We start from the raw sequence: 20,707 nt of genomic DNA on the forward strand, positions 1-20,707 counted from the left end.
ATCATACTGAAATTAATATGGCCCTCACTGTACACAATAAAACAATCACTGAAACGAATACAATATTCACCAAAAAGAATGGGACATTTCTTGAAATGATTTGCTTATGCCAAGAGAAATATGACATACATTTAAATTAATATGGCAGACTGAAAATAATATAAAGTACTTAAATTAATATATTATATTCACCGCAAGGACTCCACATTGACCCTTCAGCCTGCATTGGAACCACTGCTGTGTGAAGCTCCACCAGTGGGGGCCCTCGCATTGCAAATCTCTTGTCAATGCAACCTTGACAATGATGGAGGTTCTCACATTGCAGCCTCACAGCTCTCCTTAACCTACGCATCGCCTCGACTGCATGACGCATCCTCAACACCGACTTTGCATCACAAGCCCTTGTCAACGGGATCCTCGACAATGATGCAGGACCTCGCATCGCTGCACCACAACTTTTCGGTACAAACGCATCACCTTGGCTACGAAACGCATCATCAATGCACGACTTCCCAAAGCTCCATAACCAGGATTTAAGGTAGTCTGTTCAGTAGGACTAACTGGGTCCTTATAGCTCTACTGCGGTCAGCCTGAACTTGTGACTTTGTCCTGGTCTAGCACAACCAGATATCCACAGTTGGTAGTTTGTGCTTTTTGCACTATTTTCACTAAAATCTTTAACCCTACAAATCTCCAGTTCTACTGATTGGATTTTTGTTGTTTTGGTCTTGTTTCATTTATTAAAATCTACTCTATTTTATGGTGTATTTTCATTTTATTACCGTTTGGGTGTTGCACAGATACTATACACATCACCTCTAAGTGGAGCTTGAGTGCTCTGTGCCAAGCTACCAGAGGGTTGACCAGAGGTTAATTTGGGGTTTGCTTGTGATTTCACTCTGATTACGATTGTGGTTGCTGCTTGAAAAGGGTTTTACCGCCCTCAGCCAGCAACCTAGTTTCTTACAATTATTGTGCAAAACTGTTTCACCTTATACATCAGATTATATTAGTACATTGAGAAGTATTTTTTAGAAGAGATAATTTTTAAAAATGAATGTAGAAACACACATTCTTCCCCCTCACCACGATAGTGAACTAAGAGTCAATTCAGTTGTTTGGGTGGCCCGGGTTCCTACTGTAGATGAACAACATTATATTTTATTAAATGAAATGCAGGAGAAGGTTTTTGTACAGCTCACATCCTGAAGGCATGTATTTCGAAGTCAATACAATTGCCTAGGATCACACAATTTGGTTAAGGGGGGAAGCGGGGATTAATCACAGGCTTTCTGGTTTCACATTTTGTAGTTCAGCAATTAGATGTATATGCTCTGCTTCCCCTACACCTGCCTTACCACCAACTGCTCCTCTCCCTGCCCCCCCCCCCCCAACAAAAAACACCACTCTACTGGCGTCAGTGTGGCCCTCGGTGGCATCACAGACCAAACTTTATGGTCCCTGGAAAAATGTTTAAGAGTACAAACGCTCTTGTCCTTCGAAAACAGAACCACCATCAACAGTGATTAACACCAGCATTAAATCTCACCTGCATGCCCCTCATACAGCACATCACATACCATTTAAACATACCATATGATGCATAGATTTCATCTGCTCAGAAGTCAGCCTTACTATGGCACACTGAGCCAGCAGCCAATCCACGTTCTACCTGGAGGAGCCCCAATGCCTCTATACAACCACACTGCTCCCAACAACCACCCTGCCTGCCCACCTTCCAGTCCAGAAACCAACCCACATTGTTGTCTCCGCCCCATCCCAATCACGTGACGCTTCCGAGCCAATAGCAACTTACACAGCCGCTCATGCGCACTAGACGCTGCCTCAACAAGCACGACCAGAACTTCCACGGAGGACCTCATGTGTAATTAAAACCAGTGGAGTAAAGGAGGTCCTTGTTTGTAACACGCGGCCAACTTGTTTTTGTGTGATGTTCAGTTAGAGCGTCCATCTGCGGACATGTTTTATATGTATCAAAAAGTTAGTTTCTAAGTATTTGCAGACAGCTGCGGGGGCACCCGAAGCCCTCGGAGATTATACTAAACTGCATGAAATGGAGCACGAAAACACCTTTTGGTATAAATATACCCTTTACCTAGAAGATGGTTCCAGGATCTGGTCATCTGTGTGACACTACCCCTGTGCGTGAAATCGACCCTTAACCATTCCACCTGTCAACCTCTTGTGGGGGGACCGGCACTCCCTGCTGTTAGAAGTCCTGACATCCCCATACAGCGCTCGGTCTCCGCACGGCTCGCTTCTGGCTGGGTGACTGAGGATAGACACTGCTGAAAAGGCTCTGAAGGCTGCCTTTCTTTTGAATTAATGGTGCATGCCTACTTGATGTTACTCTAGTATTGTTTCTCCCCCCAGCATCAGTTCAGACTACAGTGCACCGTAACACCGGCCTATATTTTTTCATAATGTATTTCTTGTTTATTATGGAAAAAACATAAGATGACGGTTGACCAATTCATGGAATGATGTGTTATGGGAAAAAATCACACAATGACCATTCGCATTTCTAAATGGAATTACACTTTGTTTCCACCCATCGGTACCCCCGCACGTCCAGCCTTCCCACCTACGGTTCTGCTGGATGCCATGTTCTAACTCCATCCCCAAGAGTATTATTGCGTCACTTGGGTACTTTGACTCTTGCTGTTCCTTGTTACACCTGTAAATAGCCTGCACTTTTTCAAGACTGCCTGATGTTATTTACATTTTTATTCGATATTTAAGTTTAATTAACTGAATTCCACTGATGTGGCTTATATTTTTTGTCAGCACTAAAGCATTCGGGTACATTCAGAGCCTTGTATGTGCAGTGCAAAACTACAGATAACAAGCTATGGCAAAACCAAAAAGTCTCGCTTTTGAGCCTCTTTGCTTTGCATTGCCTTGTGTTCATGCTGTACAGCATGGGCATTGCCAGCTCCTGCAATGATTTGTAGCCAGGCTGTATAGCAATGTCCCTGCTGGGCAGCACGCCTAAAATTAATAATAAAAAAGACTGTGATGCATCCAGCGCTAATGCACTTAAAATAAAAAAACATTAGCCCTTGCTGTGTCATAGCGCTTTCTTAAATTAGATGTATCCACACCTCAAAGCACCCGTGTTTCTGTACTGCATGGCTGCAAAACATTGCCAAAGCCAATAGCCCTTATAGACAAGATGTATTGGCGTAGTCTATATTTTTTGTCATGTTGCACAGCTGCTGTGCAACATATCTGAAAGTAAAGACAATAAAATTGCCTCATCATAGCCCTATTTTGTTAACTTTCAATCATGTTGTACAGCCTTGCAGACTTTGAAGCAAGACTCCTGCATAATCTCTTTGAGAGCTGGCCCTGAGACAGATTATCATAAATTGGAGCATGTGTTCCACTGCTGCTTTCCCAGGTGGAGCTTATTTGTGCTGCGAAGTTGTCTGTAATTTCCAGAGACTGTGAATTACTCATGTAGGTACTTAGGTGTGTTAATTTCAGTGTTTCAAAGATGAAACATTTATAAGTGTGAAAACCAGTGCAATTCTAATGATGTGAAGAGTAATGTAAGTATACATTTCAAATATGCAATTCCTAAATTAATGTACACACCTGGGATTGGCTTTCCGGACCCCCCATTAATGTCTAGTACTCCGATGATACCCAAATATATTCCTCTTGTATACATCCCAAAACATACAGACATACATGCATACATGGTAATCTGAAGGTATCGCTGGAATGGAGCGGTATATGAGAAGTGGGATGGGCCCATAACCACTCGGAGGGTAACCTGCAAGGTCAAAGATGGCAGGGCTGGGGCCGTGGCAGTGGACAGATGAGTGACCGTGCCAGTGGTCAGGCACAGTGCCTCTTAATAACTGGTCTGGCAGTGCTGCAGAGTGCGGTGGTAATGCAACCACATGGGGGCTGGGCATCTGAGAGTTGCATGTGAAGAAGTCGGGAGCTGTCCTCCCCTCTGCGGGGCAGTGTGTGCTGGTATCGTCACCACTACAGGCCAGTACACAGCTTTAGGCAGCACGGTTGGCAGGCTTCTAAACTTTAAAGTGCAAATCGTGCCCAGCAAAGGCCCCAATAAAAACACACAGCTTTATGCAACAGATCTGTGAGAGTTGTGTCCCACAACATCAAATCAGCACCGACTGCACCAGTGGCTTAACGAAACTTGGGGAGGCCCCTCTTTAAAGTACATGGAGACTAATCGTGGCTGGTGTAGAGGCAAAGTGGCGGGCAGGGGAGGGGTGGGCCAAACAGAGGAAAAAACTTTACCTGCTAATCGCCGCATGGCTGCTCGTCAGGCACACGCTACGGCCCTGCGGCCAATCCTAATGCTGCTCTCATGCTGTTGGGAGCATGAGAGCAGTGTCAGCATTGGCCTGAGTGCCCTCGATTTGCACTCCCAGGCAGACTGGGAGCCTGTGCCTACTGTCTCCAACCCGGCAACACACCACGGGTAGGGGAAAGCTCAGTGCGCATGGGGGTATGGGCATCCTGAGACGGCCGGCCAAACCCACATGCGCACTGAGGGGAGGGCACACCACTCCCTCTCCCTGCCCGTCATCCCCAATAGCCCACCCCCTTGAAAAATAAAACTATAATAATAACAATAATAAACATAGTTTATACTTGTTTTATTTTTCAAGTTTTGCTGCTGCTGGTGGGGGGGAGGAGCCACTGCAGATGGAGGCCCCCCATCACCCAGTCAGGAGCTCTCAGGACAGGGGCCCACTGGCCTTGCACTGTGCTGGCTCTGCTGAGGGGGCCTCTGGAGCTCAAGGGGCCCCCGCCCTGTGGGGGCTAATGTTACGCCACTGGACTGCACTCCTCCGAACGAAGGGGTGAGATAAGAGCACACGAGAGGTGCACTGCATCACACATGAACGGTCCAATGTGATATCTGAGCCCAGAGGCTGGCGGTTCCTAGCAAGAGCAGCCATCTCCATCTGACAGGACACCCCTAATCACTGGAAGACCACCAAGAACAGGTCTAGGTCGTACCACCTGGGAGGTCCTGAGAGATGCACAGGGGAAACGAGAGGGAGAGGAGTGTGCAGTAGGAATACAATAAATAAATAAAAAAGATGGGGTAATGGGGTGGATGTATGTGCAAGTGTGGACGGCCGGCAGTGGTGCGGGGACAGAGAAATTGTGAGTTGGAGGGTAAAGAAGCAACCCGGGCAAAACAGTAAAAATAATTCTAAAAAAGTACCTCCATCACAGCATGAGCAGCAGAGAGACTATGGAGGGCAGTGACATGGATAAGTAGTGTGTGGGAGGGGAGAGCAGCAACTCGAGCAGAAATAATAAATGGTGAGACACTCATTAAGTAGGATCAATCTGTGCTTTGTCAATGCACTAGAGAGGAAACAGGAAGTGACGCCTGGCCTCCGCTGTCCAATTAAGAGGCAGCAAGCAAGAAGTGACACTGAAGCCAATGAATAGAAAGCAAAGGGTGGGCTCAAAGCCCTTTTTGTAAACAGTAGTGTCTTGCAAGTAAGAACATGCACCACTGCAGGACTCACACAGAGTCAACCCTACAAATCTTAGCAATTTCTTTAAAAAAAACTGTATTCAGAAAGTAGCTTAAGGTTAGTGTTTTTAAAGTACTTTCTTTTATTTTGGAATACTCGGTGGCAAGAAAGCAAGAGAATGTTTTAAGATCAGTATATCATTACACCAGTTATTAGAACTTAGAGCTCCGAATTTCAGAACCAATGTTATCACATTTGTTACAATGTGAAACTGCACACCATGGAATGTTTACCTCACCCCACCCACACAGCTCCCACCCCATCCTTCCATGACCATTCACACCCTAAAGTTGTTTGTTGATCTGCATGTGCACGTTTAATTAAGTGTAACAATACTGATGTTTTAAAGGAATGCAGCACAATAGTATTGTTAATTAAAGATATGCAGCCAATTATAAATTCCCATAGCTAAGAAAATCCTTGGTATTGTATTATAGGTGTGCGGTACCCACATATGAATAGATCAAATTAGAACAATGCACACACTTCCAACACAGGTCAGAGGCATTAGCAAGGTGGAGGTCACGGGTCTCTTAACAGCACCTACAACTTCATAAAGCAATGTCCCCCTCCAAAGACAACACATAATACAACATCTCAACATCCACTCAATACCCTACAGCCGGGGTAATTTACAGGTATATTGTGGACATTAACAAAACACAGTAGCCTCAGTTATGAACTATACATATCCGAAGCCGGGAAATGCATCTGCTGAGATACTCAGTCTTCATAAAGATCTTCCCCTAAACACACCAAATAGCAGTGCAACCGCATATAGACACAGCTTATTAACACACCTGCACCACTCATGATCCTACCAAAACAGACTCAAGTCTGTGATGCAAGCAGAAAATGATATATTTATCATTCATACCTTAAAAGTGTTATACCTCTATTAAGCTAACTCTAGGGCACTGATAACATGTCCTAGGCACTGGCGGCTTGGCTAGGGGCATCCTTACCAGTCCCTTTCTGCCTGCTTCAGTCACAGGGCAGGGTGATTGGAACTAGTAACAGGCAGGTGTCAGACTGCTTTAGGGGAGGCAGAGAGGAGACCAGAACTGAACTTGGTCCCACCACATCAATGCGCAGATAAATGTTACCACTTAGAGGAAGGTATAACTACATTTAATAAACACTGCGGGTTAGAGGACCGTAGCATTATGTGTTTTTTTAGGGAAACTCTTTCCATCCAAATCCACCAGAAGTATTTCTTTCACGAGGATGAGGAAAAAATAAAGAAATAGAAGAAAAGCAATAGATGATGAATCTGGTCTACTTTTGCTTCAGTAAAGTCTTCCACACTTGTCTAAAAGAAAGACCAATAAGCCGGGTTTAATTTGTAAAAACATAATTGTGCCGGTGCCCAAAGATGTCTCAGAAAACCGCAGCCAGAGCTGCTGAACGTCAGAGTTGCAGAATATCGAGTCTGTGTAGTCTTGATTCCATCTTGTGTCTCTTTCATCCTCCTGACCCTTTATCTCACTCTTTGCATCCCTTTTTTGGTGTTTCTCGGTTTTTCCATCTGTGTGTTCTTCTCTCTCTTGGTCTGGGTCTAAGTCTTATACGGATAAAGAAGTGCCGGTCCCCGAGTGCTGCTGGGCCCGACCTCCAACTACAAGCTCAAATTAAGCACTACCTATAAGCAAGTTCCACAGCCCTAGGTGGAAGCCACGTTTGTAAAATGTGTTACAGGCAGTCTTAGTGACAGGTGGTACCTGCATGATCCCATGGAGAGGTGCCTCGGGGAGGGGAGCTTAGGGAGGGCAGTGGTAAGCACAAAAAGCAGACGAACCGAAAGAAGAACGGTGGAAGTACCACCTCTTCTGTGGAAGAGCAATTGAATAATGGATCTGCATGAGCTTGCATAAGCTTATGTGTTCAAAAGTCTATGTTATTCGGTATGACCTCCTGTGAAGCGAAGAGAGAGCAGCGTAGGAACACAACCTCCAGACCCCGGAGAGAAGGTCATAGAGAGTTGTGTATATAACTCCTAAAGTAGACCAGACATGATTCCCTTGGAGTCTACTCTCTACAGCACAAAAGAAGCATTTAACTCCAGTGCTTAAAGTGAAGATTTAAAATTAGAGGTGTTCTCAATCCCAATCAATGTTGTTGAGTAGGGCTGGTACTTCACCTTTCAAATTAAGGTTTAGTTTCTCAGTACATGACAGTGCCTGCCCTTTTAAAGTGCACACTTTGTAGAAGCCATGTTGGAATACTACCCTCCTATCCCTAGCACAATTCCTACATTCCACTCATACATTCATACCAGCAGCTAATAGGAGGTGTAGAACACAAGGTCACACTTTTCCAGACCCATTGTCCAAAATTCATAAGCAAATGACCATAGTTGAACAAGCTGAGCAGCCCTGGCCATTGGTATGCCGGATGATGCTATGTGCTCCCCTAATTGTGGCTGGAGGGCCCACATTGGACTGCCTTTCCACAGACACTGCATTCTGAAGCTCTTCTTTAGAAAATACTGTTTTTAGGTCTTGCCTAAAGACAGCTTCAGCTCTCTGTTTGCAAACAGTGCTATTGTATCCAATATAGACTTAGAGCAGACTTTTTGTTCATCTCTTTTCATGACTTGATTGCTTTCTTGTTTATATAACTTTCCTGGCTGGTTAATCATTGCGTTTCCTCCTCCTCTTGTACTTATCCCTCCTCAGGAGCATTTCAGTCTCACTGTGTTGTGATTGAATAATTTGTATCCTCCCACTGCTAAGGACAGACCTTGCATTGCAGTGCCTGTGGGGAACCGGGAACTTCTTCTCTGTCTTACCCTGCTATCCAGCTGCCTCCTCCCCAAACGACTTTATTTATAAAAACTGTTCTTCAGTGCCCACTTACCCCACATCACACATGTGCAGCAACAGCCTGTGCCGTATCTGCAGATGGCTATCTTTAAATGGTTTGAATGGTTTTAAATGGTTTTAAAACCATTCCAAGATGGTCGCTCCTTTATGTGCTCACATGTGCAGTAGCTATATAGCAATTTTTTTTTCTTAAAGCAAAACAAAAATAATTCGAAGGTGGATTTAATGCATATGTACGCACATGTGGCAGCAATCTTTGAATGGTATTTGTAAAAGATAAAAGATCAAATATTCCATGTTGGATGTCACACATACAGGTGCCCACATGGCGCCCACAGCCTTCTTTTGCTTTCAAAAAAATCATTCAGGGTGGCTAATGCACATAGAGAAGCATGTACAGTGACCCTCTGTAGAGAGGAAAAAAACAAGCATTGCTCAAGGCAGTGGATGGCTCGAGCAACACCTATTAGCTTTGGCAATGCTTGCTTGTATATGCTATCCACAGTTGATAACAGCGCTTCACTCTTGGCTCTAAACGAGTTTTAAAGCCACATTTTCTATCAATCAAGCTGTTTTTATCTGCATAGATTATCCTCTGAAATGCTGCCTGACGCCACCGAGGTGTGTTTTCAATCGAGCGTGTGATAGATGGCACACCCCGGGGTGTTTGTGGCACCTCCTCTGTTGCTGTGTGTTACAGCATGACTCACGGAGCAGCGGCGCTCAGCATCACACATTCTTGTCCGAGGGATAAACAGGCTGAAGCTCGGGCAAGGGCTCCAGAAGCTCATCACTGGTTAAGTGGAAAAAGATGCTGAGCAGATATGCATAGTCTGGAGTCCTCCCCATTGTCTCAGACGCACAAAACAACTTGCAAGTGTTTCCATCTCTACAAAACAATCCGGGGACGTTTTCAGTGTTTTACAATTGAAGGAAGAGTATTTTGGCAACCTTTGTGGCTGGAGCCATTGTTTATAAAATTCCTGTTGCAATAGTGGAGAAGGTGCATTGGCAAAGTTTCAAGGGAATTGGCATCTCCCAGAAAACCCCATATTACTTGGTGCAATGTATTTGGTCTTCAGGTGAAGAGTTGTGGGGCAGCATCTCACTGCTCGTTGCACTGATGAGAATCTTGACCTGAGCTGTAGTCAAGCTTTTCCCTGGATCCTTGAGATGCAGAAATAACTCAGGGATGTTAGAGGTTTCATTACAGGTGTTTCATGAATTATAACACTGAATGCTGTTTGCAGTGGGGATTTGTCTCCTACGCTTTTAGGAGGTGGTGTGGGTTTTGAGCCTGTCCTGGATAAAGCACACAACACATATTATAGTTGCAAGACTGAATGTCCAGCCAAAGAGATTATATTGACGAAACGATTTTAATAAAGCCTCAGAATATACAAATACTATTGTAATGAAAATAGTACCATCACATGAAAAGCCAAGTGATTAAATGGCTCAATGAAAAGCAGCCACAACATTGGACACTCAGGTTTCATCCACCATTTACTGTTCACGGTCTTTAACTGTCGCAGACACTACACTGCGTGTAAATAAAAAGTAGGCTATCGATCAGGATCTTTCCTGCCACGCCTGGTAATTATTTAAAATACTTTAATGGTTGCTAACCTCTCCCAAATGTGATGAAACGTGTGACTACTATTAGGACCTCATTTTGAGGTTCTCGTTTTTATCTCAGCTAACTTCGCCTCCTGGACTTGGTCACAATGAGGCACCAGAAACTACAAGGATGCAGATACCAACTTCTACATGTGGGACTTTGAAGGCCCCCTTACAAGTGAGTATTTACCGGGTAAATTGGTAATTCTGTTCCCGATGATCCTGAATATTTCTCATTTTTTAGCCAATGTTTCTCTAGGTGAAAAGTTTCAAGTTCAGTTGGGATCTGGATCTCTTATGACCTGGTTGGCCCAGTGACTGTGAGTCGGCCGCCTGACAGGACCAAGGGATAATGAGGTGGGGAAAACAGCAGACTGACCCATGGGTGCCATTGAGGTGTGCATCAGCTGTCACCAAGGCACACGCCAGCACTACGCAAACCTCTTTAGGCTTACTAGAGCAGACTGTCATGCAGGGCAAACACGGCTGCATCTTTACACTTTGTGAGTGTTCACAGTGGAGAGTGATGCAGAAGGTCATTCCCTGGCTGCTCATAGGAAGAACATGTGGTCACAGGACTGCGGAGGACCGTAGCTTGCTGTAAGGCAGACACAAACAGAGAGAGAGAGAGAGAGAAGACTACAGAATACCAAGTTTTAATCAAAGCAAGGGGTTTACTGATCTATGACAAGAGGTGTTCTGGTGGCCTATGGACGGTCCTTTGGATTGATTCCAGTAGATTGCTCTAAGAAACAGTCAAATAGCAAAGTTGTGGTTTGGATCTGCTGTAATGGAGATTGTTGTACTCAGTGTAAAGGTGGCCCACGTCTGACAACAACACCGAGACAGGTAAGACTCCGAAGGAACTAAGTGCACCAAGTGAAGTCTTTCCCTTCCCTGATGAGAACAGAGACCAAGCCAGAGCTCACACTGTAAATGGCTGTAAGAGACAGAGGACCAATTATAAAATGGAACCGAAACTCAGAGTGTAAAGAATACAAGATACACAATACTCAAGAGCAGAAAACTAGCAGTATGAAAGAATATGAGACAGAGACTGGGAACAGGTGCTACAATAATACTAGGCCAGGGAATAATAGAGATGGAAAAGAGTTTGAGAGAAAGAAAAACAATAAATTTGGAAAGAATGGTGCTTTGGAAATTGAGAAAGGAAAATGTCCGAGGTCAGAAGCAGAATGTACCCAATAGGCAATGAGAAAAACAATGTCCTGCTGGCATGTTGAAGCTGGAACATGGATTCAGAACATGAAATTTAGGGATGCAACCAGCAGGAACTAAGACAAGTAACTGGTACATACAATCTGCAACATGGATAAGGAACATGGAACTCGAGGATGTAACCAGCAGGCACTGCGACAAGTAATGCCCTGCTGGCACATGGAAACTGAAACACGGATTCAGAACATGGAACTCAAGGATGTAACCAGGAGGCACGAGACAAGTAATGCTTGCTGGCACATGGAAACTGAAACACGGATTCAGAACATGGAACTCAAGGATGTAACCAGGAGGCAGCGTGACAAGTAATGCCTTGCTGGCACATGGAAACTGAAACACAGATTCAGAACATGGAACTCATGGATGTAACCAGCAGGCACTGTGACAAGTAATGCCCTGCTGGCACATGGAAACTGAAACACGGATTCAGAACATGGAACTCAAGGATGTAACCAGCAGGCACTGAGACAAGTAATGCCCTACTGGCACATGGAAACAGATACACGGATTCAGAACATGGAACTCCAGGATGTAACCAGCAGGCACCGAGACAAGTGATGCCCTACTGGCACATGGAAACTGATACACGGATTCAGAACATGTAACTCCAGGATGTAACCAGCAGGCACTGAGACAAGTGATGCCCCGATAGTACATGGAATTAATGCAGGAAGCGAGAATAAACTTACAGACAAAGGTGACAGATAGAAGTAAGACTAGAACTGCTGCCAATCACTTCCTTACCGTTCTAAATGCGGCAGAATCCCAAGGCTCAACTTTGAGCCCAACACTTGTGTCGCATCTCTTGCCACATTGGTCACAAAATGGGGGTTTGACATATGTCCCTACCCTGATGACATCCAGCTGGTCATTTCAGTGGGTGAAAAACAGACAGATACCAAGAATAACTTGGCAGGCTGCCTCTCGGAAGTGGCCAGCTGGATGACGGCATATTGCTTTAAACTCAATGCAGAAAAAATGAGATCCTTTGGGACGATTGCTGGTGGCCTCCCACGCCACTACCATAAAAGCCAGCAAAAAAACTAGGAATTGTCACTGACCATTCTCTATCTATGCAAGACCAGGTGATGTCCACATGTAGTAAATGCTATGGTCCACTAAAACTGCTTAGGAAACCGTTCAGTTGGATTCCAATCAACTGGTGTCGAACGGTATAGATTGTCAGCCATTTGAATTAAGGAAACACCTCGTACATGGGAATGGCAGACTATCTGCACGTCTTCAGATGATCCATAATGCTGCTGTTAAACTCATCTGTAATAAAGATGGATATAGCTCTGCCACCTCTGTCTACAAACCTTGCACTGGCTGCCGACACATAAGAGGGCCACGTTTAAGCTGCTTTGTCACACCCATAGGGCAATCTATAAATGCAGCCCTTTGCGAGCGGGACGAATGTTATCAATCTTTGAGAAGTTTGAGATCTTTGACCTGGCCCTAGCCAAAGTAAGAAGGATCAAGAAGTCCAGAGCAGGTGGCTGTTCCTTCACGTCCTTCGCAGCCAGACACTGGACCTCTCCCTATGTATATACGTTGCAGGGAGGATTGCCTTGCGATTAGAAAAAAACAGAAACCATGGTTCTTCCTGATTCATGCTCCTTCGCATCCTGTCTCCAGTTCACTCCTACTGATGACTCAAATGACAGTTTCAGAGCTGTGACATCGCTCTGGGGGTGATTGTTAGTGTTTTATAAGTACCATAATTAACTCTGTGAACACATGGTCATCAGTGCAGCATCGAAAAGACAGAATTCAAGATATTGGGACAGAAAGGAAAGGCAGAAGAGGGTGGGTTTGTGAGGCAAGGGCAAAACAGTTAAAGCAGAAAGCTGCACAAGACGTCCATGGTAAGGAGCTAGGACTCTGCAAAGGCAGAAGCAGGACTTCACATTCTTCCCAGGTTCTCAAATATTCACCTGCATGCAACTGGAGTTCAAAGTAGGAGCTTTGAGTAACGGCAGTCGATAGCACAAGTTCTGAAGGAATGAACAAGGCTTAAACCTCTTCTTCTCCCTCACAGCCACACATGGTGGGACTAACTGAAATACAGAGCAGGTGTGAGCTACCTTCAGAACACATCAGGTAAGAGAAGGTAAACCAACTCCTCCAGCTCTCTGCCTGATGGGGTGCATGGGGATTCCAGAAAACAACAAACGTACAGAAGTAAATTCCGCAGTGGAACATGGACTGCATCTTGTTTCACAGCATTGCAGAACAGCATGCAAGGGAGCACAGGGTTCAGTATATAATTAGATTAACTGAATAACTCCTCTCTAGGTCTCAGTTTAAAGGAAGAGCAAACAAACACAAATGATGACGGAATGCAGAACCAATCAAACATTCACCCGCAGTCGCAGATCTGGGTTTAATCCATCAATTCTTTTGCTCACCATGCCACCCCAGTTTGGACCCAGCCATATTTAAATCAGCCTTGACCCTGATCCCCAAGGGTTTGCTTTTGTCAGGTTAAAGGAAGGCATACAACAACCACAATGCATTAGTAATTGGGAAGCAAACCATGGAATGAAGTTGGGACTGGATCTGGTGGACAAAAGGATTAGAAACATTTGTGAATCAACTTCAGAGTGTGCCATAGGTTCCAGTCTAGTGCTCATGATGGAAAGACAGGCTCAGAAGGTATTCTTGTAGTGCTACTCAGTGTCAGGCCAAGAGTATACTGACACATATGAAAACAGGCACATGGTCCACCAAAGTATGAGTTGTGGAAACTCCTTGCAGTACTTCGGCAATTTAGGTTAGTGATGGACCTGTGGAGTTGTTCTCATATGTGACAAATTTAACAGAAACATTGGCACAGAAAGGCACCCTCTTCTCCTACAAATGTGAATAGTTATTGCTTGGAGAACCCTCCTCTAGTCTGTGTTGAAGGGGGTCAGAAAGTTTCTTGGTGTTCTGTGTCTGCATCCCAAGTCTCATGGACAGACTAGGATCTTCCGCACACACAAGGCCAGCAGGAGAAGGGGGCAGGCTACCTTCAGCAGAACACCAGGCTTAGTCCTTTCCATGAGGAAGTGGTCAGCATGCAGCTCTACATCCCCCTTCTGGAAGCTTGAGTGGGGCTTAAGATTATAGTCATCTGAGCAGGAATGCACTGCAATCAGTGCCAGTGGATCCACAAGTGACATTACCTGCCACCACCTTATGGCACACATTCTCCCATTAAAGGTGTTTTGGCGTGCAGTCGGGTCTGGTAATATCATGGTACGGACAGGTACTTTTTCTATGGGATTCCTTCTGCCCGTGTTTGTATTTCCCTCAGAGACAACCTGAATGCAAAGGAAGTGCAGAGAAGAAGTGGAGGTGGAGTTGTTTTTCTTCTTTCTCTGTCGGCATCAACCATCCTTCATGTTGCATTTTACACTGTAAACATGTCCCCTCTTGTTTCGATAGTCGCGATCATTAGTGCACAAACAATGCACCTAATATTCGCAATTATCCACATGCAACGCAAAAACACAATGAGTCCCGGTTTGCTACAGGACATTGGACTTAATTTACATGGAGCAACCAATAGGTACCACCCGTAGGTCCAGCTTCTGCACTCCACAAACCATCACATTTTACCACCAACCAGAGCCCAGGGAAATGTATTCTTCTGGGCTCCTAATCTACATTTCAATGTCCTGCAATGCAATGCACTGCAAAAGTACACAGTCTGTATTTCCAAAGATGTTGAATTTATGGGCTAGTTCAGAGTTTTGCACAGTGATATTTTATATTGTACTTGGGAAGGGCGGTTGCAATCCCTCACCAGTACATCTTTGAGTTTTTTCTTATCCTGGGCAAGTTCCATTTCCACTGGAACCACACTTGGTAACATGGACACTGCCTGTTTCTTTACAGAAGTTTAGGCCTCCTCAGGTGGTGGCCTCCTCTTTGTGTTGATTTCCTATTGTACCACCAGACAGGCATCATTGATATCTTTAACACAGCCAGTAAGTGGTTCAGTGCCTTTGCATTTGACCAAGAGAAGTGGGTGAAGGTGAGCGCTTTCATTTTTGACCCAGGTCCAGTGAAATGTGAGGTCATTGAAGTTGTGCCATTATATTGCTGATACCTAAAAGTTGCATGCTAGAGGGTCCTCCACTCTGATGCTGATGAGTTAATAATTCTGCACTTCAGCAGCCTCCTTCACGGTTTGTAATGGCAACAGACCACCCATGGCACTACAAGCAGCCAAAAGACTAAGGGTCCGCTTACGAGTCTGGAGGTCCGAAGACCGCTACACTCACTGTGGAGGTCGAACCGTCGCAGCTGTGTGTACAAGATTGGCAGTTGGTGCTGGCAAAAGGCCGCAGTCCCCTCTATGATCTCTGACCCTGATAAGGTGATGGTGGTCGTGGTGGTAATCAGCCACAGCGGTACTGAAGTCAGCGCTGCCGTACTGATTACAACCAGGCTCTCCGCCAGTCTTTTCATGGCGGTTCAACTGCCATGAAAAAGCTGGCAAAGAACAAGTGCAGGGGACCTCGGCGGGGCTGTACTGCCCACAATACTGTGCGATGGCATTGGACTCGGCTCCATGTGCAGCAAAGTCCAATGCCGCCACATGTTTTCCACTGGGCTGACCTTATAATAGGGATGGTTAGGAGACCGCCAGCTCCACAGTGGTCTCCTCACCACGGGTCTTGCGGTCAGGTTTTCCAATGGCCAAACTATTAATCAGGCCCAGAATGTGATTTCTAGGTCTGTACAATTGTCCTTGATGTTTCCTGACCTTCTCACCGTTTTCAAGAGATTAAGCATGTTGAGGACCAGCGGCTAGTCTTGATATGTTTGAAGCATGCCCAGAGTGGAGGTTACTCAATGCTCTGCTTGCATCCGCACACTCCACGAGTGGACTTTTTCCGCCAATGATAACCTAACAATCCCCAACCTCTACAGCTAGTTCTTTTATTGGAGACAACATACTTTGCAGGAATTATGTATATTAATGTAGTGCTATTTAGAATGCTTCCTGAGGTGGGGGGACAAAGCCAACAGGCTTGATGTCCTATTTTTTGCTTTCAAGTGCTTAAATGCACAACTCATCTCGTGAAAAAATGTCTTAATTACTGAGCAACGTATTTGGTGCACAATACAGCCTGCTCCATTCAAGTCTACTGAGAAGGTACATCATAAAAAGTTGTTAGGGTGAGCGTTCTTGTGCTTTACAACTTGTGTTGTGTTTGTCCCAGTTACTTGATGAGTAACATTTGGCTCAATACTATGTACACCTGTATAAATACACAGCTTAGAAGTTGGCACATTATTGCCTTTGGAATTAAAACCTCTATGGCAGTGGTAAGAAAGGGCAAGCAATGAGTTGCTACATAAGTCCACCCGCTAGCCACACAGCGTACCACTCCTCTGCTCAAGGTCCACCTCCAAGCTTTGTGTAAACCACTTCTCATTGGTAAATTGCTGCTTTTCTTCCCTTCACTGTTTCCATGCAAAGTTCTGGTCAGTGGCTTGATTTATAAAAACAAGTCATTCCAAACAAGACTTTACTAGCTATAGAAAAATATTATTATTTCTAGCAATAAATTAGTTTACATTTGCAAAAGGAATTTACTAGCATGATGTTCTGCATATTTTTAATTAAAGACGATCTGCAAATAAACACTATTATTGCTTGGGGTCTTTTTTAATTGAGATTTTGTATCAAGTCCAAATTTCTGGGAGGATATATTTTGTAGAATGTTCCGGTTCTTCCATTGCGGTTTACATTACATTTGGTATTCATTTTCCTAGTGGCCAAAATGTGTTTGAAGGGTTAGACAGTTTTCACAATGTTATTTTCATTGTGGATAGCAGTTAATTAGTTGGGAACACCTCTTTATTGGTGGTAAACATTTTGTTCTATATGCTCACCTTTTTATTTTCTGATAAATGTGGTTTACTTGTATTAAAACAATATATACCAGTTATGTGAATATCATTGTTTAATGCTGTGATTTTTACACAGCAATATTTATTTTGCTTGGAACCTTACTCCAATGGCCTATCTCTGAAAGGAAGTGTTTCAAAAAGTTGAACAATGTGTTGTGCACCCATTAGTATGAGAGCTTCAGAATTTCCATAAGCAATTGGAAAAGATTATATTGACTTGGTAATCAAATTACGAATCACCAGTACATGTATTACATTGATTATTAATACAGAAAGACCATTAGCATAAGCATTTCAAATGCAACAAGCTTTGGTGGACTGCTTTCTGAAAAATAGTCCTGATGGGTCTCTCAGACTACCATGGCATTGTGGAATTCAGTTGCTGTTTGTCTTCACCACAGCAAGGGGACAAAAGCTATATCAGAAAAAACTGTGCCAAATTTCAAACAAACTTGTGTAACTCTAAATTCTAACCTCAGACTGCCCTAACACACCACATGAAGTTTATTGTAGGATGGATATTTATGATGCCAGTATTTCCTTGTTTTACCTTCCATGCCAATTAGTCCCTCTCCAAAAAATTCAAATGTGAAATCTACTAGTTGTGTATGCTCATGGTCCTTTTAGGGAGATATTATAACATTTTTAAATTATTTTTTTTGCAAACACAAACACTTGTTTCACTTCAGCGATGATTGATTGTATTTCTTGTCCCAATTTATTAAGTAGTCTTTGAAATGATGCAAATTGAAAAATTTGCAGATAAAGAAGGAATAAATATAATCGGCATAAATAGCAAAATAACACAGTCAGATTCCTTTTATATATGAATTCCTGGAACAGATTTGTAACTTTTCTAGCATTTATTATGTTACAAAATCTTAATTATTCTTATTATTCTTATTATTGTGGTTGTTAATAACAATAAGAAAAATCAATGGTTTATTTTGTGTTTTAATAGTACTCAGAGATGCATCCTATTTCCTATGATGTTCCTATTTTTATCCAATTTTACATGATGCAATATGTGAGGCACTTGAGTTGACTACCACCAGAGTTGTATAGCTTTGTGACCTATGAATTTTGAAAATTTGAATTTTCACAACCTAAATGAATTTCATTACAACAGAGTTTAATCCTTTGAAACATGCCCTCTCAAAGAGACACAAATTCATAATGGACCAAGATTTTTAGCAGATTCAAAATAATGACACTTTCTGGTATGATTTGCTTGAAAGAGCCATTCAACTATCACTTTGAAGCATAGCTTGACTCACTTATGTTTGACTTTGGTTCTTTATGTAGCCAAAGTGATTTATTGGACTGAAGCTGAATGTTGATGAGTAGACTATTGTCAGAGACTAGTACCTGGAAAAAAGAAGGCATTTTTATTGTTTATTAGAAATAATGTAACTCACAACCAAACTTTTTTCATGAGCAGCAAAATCAAAGTAGAAATAATTTACTTTATTTTTTTTAAACTATCTGTGCTCTTGCGAATTCCTGGGATAAAAATGCTAATAGTGATACAGTCATGACCTGTTTATTTGGCTACACTATTTCTCTCTTCTTTCAACAGCCTTTACATAATATTTTTCACATTACAATTACATTTGGTTGGTATCAGACATTTAAAGCAAGTGTGCTATTTCATAATGACCGAGCAGACTTACTGGGCTACTGGTCAAGTAACTGTGCATGTTCCCCAAATGTTTGCGATGCTTACATTTTTGGAATGCTTCTGTTCGTTGAATTCATCCCTAAGGATGAACTGAGTTTTAGCAAATGCTTGAATTATCTTTTAATCCTTGTGTAGTATTTCTTGTCAGAGTGATGTATAGCTAGTAATGATTCAACACTTTGGGGCCAATTCACAAAAGCATTTATGAGTACGGGACATAGATTTACAGGCATACTCTTTTACGTTCTCCATTTGTCAATCATCCCCATAAGGATCAACACACTATCATCTAAACTGAAAAGAGAGCAAAATCATTTCTATGTGTACTAATTATATATGCATATATACAGTTTATTCTAATTTTATTGTAATTTCAGATGTTTTGGGGCCAATTCACAAACGCATGTTAGAGAATGCAAAAGTGTACTACCGGAGTATTGCTTTATGCACTCCCCAATGCCCCTGTGATTGGGCCCGATTAAGTTAAAACTTGGCGTCTAGTCTTTCCATCAAGTTAATTTCCTATTGCAACATACATCAGATTGCTTAGAAATAGACTTGCCTTTTCATAGAATTTGTGGGAAAAAGTTTAAATTGAAGAGGTTTGGATGAAATAAGTGGACCTACTACTTTGCTCAAAGGTAGCTACCCATGATGATAGTATTACTTTATTACACATTTAGCATGACTTGACTGTTGATGCAACAGTTTAACGTGATCAAGTTGCCTTATATTTTTGTTAAAAGTGTCATATCAGTCCATATTGTGACTTCACGCTTTTTTGGATATTAATCATATTGTATAAAGTACCTATCATTGTTATTTACATGTGCTTTTGATAGGGGTTTGCCTCAAAAAGCAACACAGAGCATGAACTAAAGGAAATACCAGTAATAATAGAAATAAAAGACTCGGTGGGAAAAAGTAACATTAGTTCTATCATTAGTTGCGGCACTTAACAAAGCAATATTATAAATGCATGTGGTTTCTAGTGGTAGCTTCAGTACTACTTGCTGCAGTGGGAGTATTTTTAGGAGTACTACTAGAATAGCACAAAGGCCTGTGTGGATTAAGTATTGTCAGGAACATTGTACAGATAGAACCAGTAAATTAAGTATCAGTAGTAGTACTTCCAACAGTAGTATTAAAGGCAGTACTGTTAACATAAATAACAAAGAAATACTCTAAGGTTACAAAACTTTCCCTGTTGTCCTTTATATTGAATGTAATGTCATGTAATAGTTTTCATGTTTCAATAAAAGGTTCACTGTATGAAACTGACTCTCAATGTAATACTCCTCCTAATTTGAATGTACATTTTGAATAAAAAAATATCAGCAGATGAAATGTTCTAGATGAATTTAATTGTAGATTATTTGAGCTCTAGGAAGTATAAATAGTTGTGGTGCACATGCTCCACCTCAGCTTACATTTCTCTGTGTACAGTGCTTCTTTAAGGTATATTGTGGATGTTAAGAAGACATTTATTGTGAGGACCACATATTTTGTAGGCAAACAGGTTATTTAAATAAATAAATAAATTATTATTGTTTCTTGAATATTTTTTAGATGTTTATTTATTTTTAGTTTCCCTTGCCAGTGCTGGTCGTCTTTGAATATGGCTATTGTGTCGCATTATTATAATAATATGTACTTTCCATCCTCTTCATCAAGCTTATACTCGAAAACATGTGCGCTGAATGACTATTTAAATGTGGTAGATATGCTCGACTTTTAAGACTGGGTATAAACGTTCTTTGTCTTTTCCAACTTGTGTTAACATCCCCTGACAATAAAATTATTATTTCAAATCACACAGCATTATTGCTATTAGTCAAAGGCTGTTAGCGTATCATTTGTGTGTGAAT

At 42.6% G+C, this 20,707-nt stretch overlaps 1 protein-coding gene across 2 annotated transcripts in view; it reads left to right on the forward strand.

Moving 5' to 3' along the window:
• RALGPS1 (Ral GEF with PH domain and SH3 binding motif 1) overlaps positions 1-20,707 on the forward strand; it is a 1,336,836-nt gene that overhangs the window by 1,183,524 nt on the left and 132,605 nt on the right. The window lies entirely within an intron of this gene.

Source organism: Pleurodeles waltl, chromosome 6 (genome assembly GCF_031143425.1).
Source record: "Pleurodeles waltl isolate 20211129_DDA chromosome 6, aPleWal1.hap1.20221129, whole genome shotgun sequence".
Classification (NCBI taxonomy): Eukaryota; Metazoa; Chordata; class Amphibia; order Caudata; family Salamandridae; genus Pleurodeles; species Pleurodeles waltl.